At 41.6% G+C, this 6666-nt stretch overlaps 1 pseudogene across 1 annotated transcript; it reads left to right on the top strand.

Moving 5' to 3' along the window:
- The first annotated feature begins 4509 nt into the window (after positions 1 to 4509).
- G3bp1-ps5 (G3BP stress granule assembly factor 1, pseudogene 5) lies at positions 4510 to 6383 on the top strand (annotated as a pseudogene). The gene has a single exon (XR_015647103.1). The product of XR_015647103.1 is annotated as a G3BP stress granule assembly factor 1, pseudogene 5 (transcript).
- The last annotated feature ends 283 nt before the right edge of the window (positions 6384 to 6666 follow it).

The raw sequence follows: 6666 nt of genomic DNA, 5'->3' as shown, positions 1-6666 counted from the left end.
TACCAGTAGAGATACATGCTTTTCAGAATTAGATGTAGTCATCCTGTGTGCGGCAGAGTGTGTGGTGGGTGTTTGGATGCACAGAAAGGGACAGGGTTATTACATAGCCTACCACAGAAATTAAGAAGGGTGGCAAAAGTTTAGTTAGAAAGCTCTGGCAGCAATTGTAACAGGAGATGGATGACTTGTACTGAGCATCAGTAAAGATGAAAAAAAATTGTCTGATTGGACAATTATTGATAAGAAAAATAATAGGCCATGCTAATTAATGCCTAGTAAGGGGGAGTAGAATTGATAGAATCACTTGTCTTTCAGTTCAAATCTAACATGCCTTTTGGCTATTCTGAATCTTATCTTTATATATGGACACCAAAACATTAATATTTTAAAATGTATACCATTCTATTTCTAAAAATAGCTATGCCTGCATTCAAAAAGTTTTATTTCCATGTTTATTTTGGTACAGGTAGGAATATTGTTTTCAACTTTTTTGGATCATTGTATAAAACTAGTTGCTTAGATTTTGAATCCTTATGAATAAATCATTTATGATGGCCTACTGAATTTGCTATTTATCTCATTAAATTTGAAAATGAAAGCAAAAAAGGAAGTTAAGGGCTTGGAAAATAAAGTCAATTAGAAAATGGAAATTGGTTGATTATTCAATGTGAATCATGTGTGTGTGATATTTAAAATAAAAAGAACTTTCTTGAGAATAGGACTGAAGCTAGAACCCATTTTGAATAGCATTACAGAAAGGCAGGCTATGTTGTAGTTGGAAATAGAAAGAAAAGTTGAGAAAACTAGCAGAGATGGACTTCTGAAGAACTTACCTTGATGGACTGTTATAGCGTGGAGCTCATGGGCATATTTCACAATGAGTAACAAGGGAAGGTAAATATATATGGACATCCCAGTACTGTGCATCCCTCACATTATAGATTCATTCTCAGGCAAACATTGGCAAATAAAAACCAACCATATTTTAGGTTTCACAACTCTCTAGGAACACATCCCAAAGATCACATTAAATTAAAATCCCCTTCAGATAAATTAAGCATAAGCAAGATGATGGAATATAAGCTTCTACCTTTCACAGACACATGCATTTGAAGTACAGAGAGTGATTTGGTCAAGTCTTTGAGAACCAAGCACTCAAGCCCCTATCAATAGACTAATGAAAGGTCAGGAATCCATGTGCAAAAACTACTTAGGAAGAAAAGAAAGGTAAGGAAAGATGTGTTGAAGAAGGTCAGAAGGAGCGTTTTATATTAGTTTTGTCACTCAGCCATTAAGCCCATTGGCTGCACAAAGGAGAGACACAACTTCTACAGAGAAGAGGTAATAGTGTGGCAGAGTCCTTTCCTAGTGCACCATTCTGGAACTCATAAACTTCTTTAAAGCTCCCATTTCAGACTGCTTTCTTTAGCATGAAGATGTAAGCTTACCTCAACACTGGATTAGACTAATAGCCACAGGCCATAGGCTGGCAATTAAAAACCCAAAGTCCTAGACCTGTTTTGGTTTGTTATTTACAACATGACACACATTAGCTACATATGGGAAAAAGAGAATGTCAGTTGAGGATTGCTTCCATAAAATTGGCCTGTGGGCATGTCTGTGAGGCACTTTCTTGATTCATGATTGAGGTGACTCATCACCTCAGTCATGGGTTGTTTAAGAAAGCATGCTGAGCAAATTCATGGGAAGTAAGCCAAAAAGCAGAATTCCTCCATGATTCCTGTCCCTGCTCTAGATTGACTTCCTGCCCTTACTTCCTTCAATAATTGGAACATGTAAGCTGAGTAAACCTTTTCCTCCCCCAAATTAGTTTTAGTTAGTGAAGTAGTACAGCAATAGAAAGTGAACTAGGACACCTTAATTGCAGTACTAAGACTTTCCAAAGTATTGGGGCAGACACTTAAGTCTGCATTTCAATCATATTCCTCTGCACCAAGGATCAAAGTCCAGCTAAGTAGTCTCTAACACTAGAATGATCGTTTGTGGAGTCTCAAAGTCAGTATCTTCTTGTGAATCTAAGCTATGGGACTACTCCAGCAAGTTTAGGTCTGTGCTAACATACCATACTCAAACAGCAGTTACTGAAGACAACTGAAGACCGTATCAATAAATGACTCCATCAGGTGAAAAAATGAATAAATTTGAACCCAGGCTATTTAAAAGTACATGAACTGAAAAACAAGGTCATTATATTAACAAACAATGTTATTATAATTCATGTTGTATAAGAATATACTATTAATTCAAACAATATAATTTGTATAATATGTATATGTTATTATGAAAGTAATCTATCATGATTATGTGATACCATCAATGGAACCAACATATGCATAATAACAAACTCAATAGAAAAAATAGAGCAAAATAAACAAACTTTATTTATTAGCCAGGTGCAGTGACATATTCCTTTAATCTCAGCATTTTTTTTCCTTTATTAACTTGAGTATTTCTTATTTACATTTCGATTGTTATTCCCCTTCCCGGTTTCTGGGCCAACATCCCCCTAATCCCTCCCCCTCCCCTTCTATATGGGTGTTCCCCTCCCCATCCTCCCCCCATTACCGCCCTCCCCCCAACAATCACGTTCACTGGGGGTTCAGTCTTAGCAGGACCAAGGGCTTCCACTTCTGCTTCCACTGGTGCTCTTACTAGGCTATTCACTGCTACCTATGAGGTTGGAGTCCAGGGTCAGTCCATGTATAGTCTTTGGGTAGTGGCTTAGTCCCTGGAAGCTCTGGTTGGTTGGCATTGTTGTTCATATGGGGTCTGGAGCCCCTTCAAGCTCTTCCAGTCCTTTCTCTGATTCCTTCAACGGGGGTCCTATTCTCAGTTCAGTGGTTTGCTGCTGGCATTCGCCTATGTATTTGCTGTATTCTGGGTGTGTCACTCAGGAGAGATCTACATCTACTCTCAGCTTTTGAGGTGTATGTGTTAGAGAGGGAGGGAGACAGAGTGTTAAGGGGCAGAGGTCGGTAGATCTTTGTGAGTTTATGACCAGTCTGATCTACACAGTGAATTCCAGACCCACCAGGTCTACATATTTAGAGAGAGACAGAGAGACAGAGAGACAGAGACAGACAGAGAGACAGAGACAAAGAAGAAAAGTAACAACAACCCCCCTAAAAAAACAAGAAAATTATTTATTACATTTATGACAAAATCTTCCCAAATCTGGGAGAGACAGATGATAGTTCAGAATGATAAACCACAAAAAGCTTAAAATAGATTAAATATAGCATTATCTTAATGGAGATATATTATATGAAAATTCTCAAAAATGAGTGCCAAAGGAAATTTCAGAAGCAGCAAAAAAAGAAGGAATTTATCACATAATAGGTAATCTCAATAACATTTGGGTTTCTCAGCAGATTCCTTGTAGGTATGGAGAGTGGGATAGAACACCCAAAGGGTCGAAAGTAAGACATAGAGAAAGAAAAAAAAAAGTCTACCTAGTAGGATACTTTACCTGCTAAAGCTGTCCTTAATGGACCCAGAGAGTCTCAGCAGTTAAGTGTACTGATTACTCTTCCAAAGGACTAAGGTGAAATTTCCAGCACCCACTCTGTAGCTCTAGTTCCAGGGAGATCTAATTGTCTGTTCTAGCTTCCACGGCAGCCAGCCATGCATATGGTACACACACACACACACACACACACACACACACACACACACACACACACACAGACAAAATATTCATACACATAAAAAAGAAAGAAAGCTGTCCTTTGGAAAGTAAGAGATATTAACTTTCTTAGATAAGCTGGACAATGGAAGTACATACATTTATTCCCAACACATTTATTCCTTGGCAGGCTGAGGCAGGCTGAGGCAGGCTGAGGCAGGCTGAGGCAGGCTGAGGCAGGCTGAGGCAGGCTGAGGCAGGCTGAGGCAGGCTGAGGCAGGCTGAGGCAGGCTGAGGCAGGCTGAGGCAGGTGGATCTTTATGAGTTTCCGGCCAGCCTAGTCTACACAGTGAGTTCCAGAACAGCCAGGACTAATAAGAAAGGAAAAGAACTATCTTAGACAAGTAAAAGGTGAACAAATTTATTTTCTAGTAGACCTCTCTTGTGAAGAATTCTAAAGGAAGTTTGTAAGTTAAAATGAAAAGATGGTAAGGTACAACAAAAATATGAGAGAATGTGAAATATGTTGTAATGGTAACATTACATAACTTGTTAATCAAACATAATGTAAAAGTAAGTAAATTGTAATATCAATAGAATAAAATATAGAGAGCTGGAAAAATAAATATAGAAATGTATAATTTTATACATAAATATAAATGTAGAATTTTTATGAGTTGAGTCATATGGATTTGAAACAGAATCCTAAAAGAGGTTTTATGAAAGCTTTATGAAGAAATGGCATTGAAGAAATACAAATAAAATTATAATCCAAGGGGCATCACGCGAGGGACGCCACCACCTCCTCCCATGCAGCAGCCCTGTCCTCCTGCTCAGCGGCGCAGGTTGAATTCAACAAAGCGATGGGTATGGAGAAGCCTTGTCCGCTGCTGGTCAGGCAGGAGTTTGTGGAACAGTACTACACCCTGCTGAACCAGGCCCAGGACATGCTGCACAGATTTTATGCAAAGAACTCTTCCTATGCCCACGAGGGCTTGTATTCCAATGGGAAGCCAGCAGATGCAGTCTACCAGCAGAAGGAAATCCACAGGAAAGTGATGTCACAAAACTTCACCAACTGCCACACCAAGATCTGAATGATGGGGGTGGTGGTCCAAGTGATGGGGCTACTGTCCAACAACAACCAGGCTCTGCGGAGGTTCATGCAGACCTTTGTTCTTGCTCCTGAGGGCTCCGTTGCCAACAAATTCTATGTTTAAGACATCTTCAGATACCAAGATGAGGTCTTTGGTGGCTTTGTCATAGAGCCTCAAGAGGAATCTGAGGAAGAAATAGAGGAACCTGAAGAAAGACATCAGTCACCAGAGGTGGTTCCTGATGATTCTGGAACTTTCTATGATCAGACTGTCAGCAATGACTTGGAGGAACATTTAGAGGAGCCTGTTGTGGAACCGGAACCAGAGCCAGAACCGGAGCCAGAGCCGGAACCTGTGTCTGACATTCAAGAGGACAAGCCTGAGCTGCATTGGAAGAAGCTGCTCTTGAGGATGTGCAGAAGAGCGCTTCCCCGGCCCGGCAGACGTGGCCCCAGCACAGGAGGACTTAAGGACATTTTCTTGGGTATCTGTGACTAGTAATAACCTTCCTCCCAGTGGAGCTGTTCCAGTGACAGGGACACCACCTCATGTGGTCAAAGTCCCCACATCCCCATCACAGCATCACAGCCCCATCCAGAATCTAAGCCTGACTCTCAGATCCCACCACAAAGGCCTCAGAGAGATCAGAGAGTTCGAGAGAAATGGATCAATATCCCTCCTCAGAGAAGACCCTGGCCAATTCGTGAGGCTGGTGAACCAGGAGATGTGGAACCTCGAAGGATGGTGAGGCACCCTGACAGTCACCAGCTCTTCACTGGAACCTGCCACATGAGGTTGACAAGTCGGAACTGAAGGATTTTTTTCCCCAAATTATGGGAATGTGGTGGAGTTCCGCACCAACAGTGGTGGGAAGTTACCCAATTTCTGTTTTGTTGTGTTTGATGATTCTGAACCAGTTCAGAAGGTCCTTAATAATAGGCCCATCATGTTCCGAGGTGCGGTCCGCCTGAATGTGGAAGAGAAGAAGACTGGAGCTGCCAGGGAAGGCGACTGCAGGGATAACTGCCTTCAGGGACCTGGAGGCCCCCATGGTGGGTCGAGTGGTGGGATGAGAGGACCTCCCTGTGGAGGCATGGTGCAGAAACCAGGCTTTGGAGTGGGCAGGGGGATCACAACTCCAAGGCAGTGAATTGCTTGGCTCAGATCTCCACACAGCACACACCCCCGGCTCCTGCAGAATGGTGAATTCCTTCAACTAGCCTTTGGTGTCTTGGAGTAGTCTATCATGAACTGCTTGAATTTGTACAATTTTAATTTCGCTTGTGTTCATGATGTGTGCTCCCCAACCCCCTTTCCTCCCTTGACCTTTTAGTCCTTCATTCCCAGTTTTCCCGAATGATACTTTAGGAGGAATAGATTTGTAAAGAGGAAGAGGAAAGACTGACCTTCCTGCTCACATTGCATACACAGACTGGAGTTTCATGGCCATTCCCCAGAAGAGCGTCTCCGTTTCACTGACAACCCATGTTTCATTTGTTGGGAGACACAGGATTTGATAAACATTTTGGAAGTGGGAAAAATCAAGTCACAACTCCTTTCTGGTGTGGAAAAATTGCCTTTTGGCAACTGCCATTGGGTCCCTGCAGGTGTGGCTAACTGAATAAAAGGTGTTCTTTTGACATGTGATTACCAAAAAAAATCTAATCCAAGGATACTTATAAGAGGAAGAAAACCAAAACATAACTTCAATTCCTATACTCAATACAATTGAGAATGCTTCTGGTCACGGTAACATGTGAAACTTTCTCTACCAGGTACCTAGTGATTGTGTGCTATGTATCTCCATTCTGTGTACACAACCCTTCGCGTTAAAGGCTCAGATTTACTGGCTACCTTCAATTTCAGATGCCCCTCAAAAGGTGTAGGTCGTGAGCTATGGTCATACTAGCTAACTATAAATTT

This window comes from Rattus norvegicus, chromosome X, assembly GCF_021556685.1.
Source record: "Rattus norvegicus strain SHRSP/BbbUtx chromosome X, alternate assembly SHRSP_T2T, whole genome shotgun sequence".
Taxonomy (NCBI): domain Eukaryota; kingdom Metazoa; phylum Chordata; class Mammalia; order Rodentia; family Muridae; genus Rattus; species Rattus norvegicus.
This window is presented reverse-complemented; position numbering and strand designations above follow the sequence as displayed.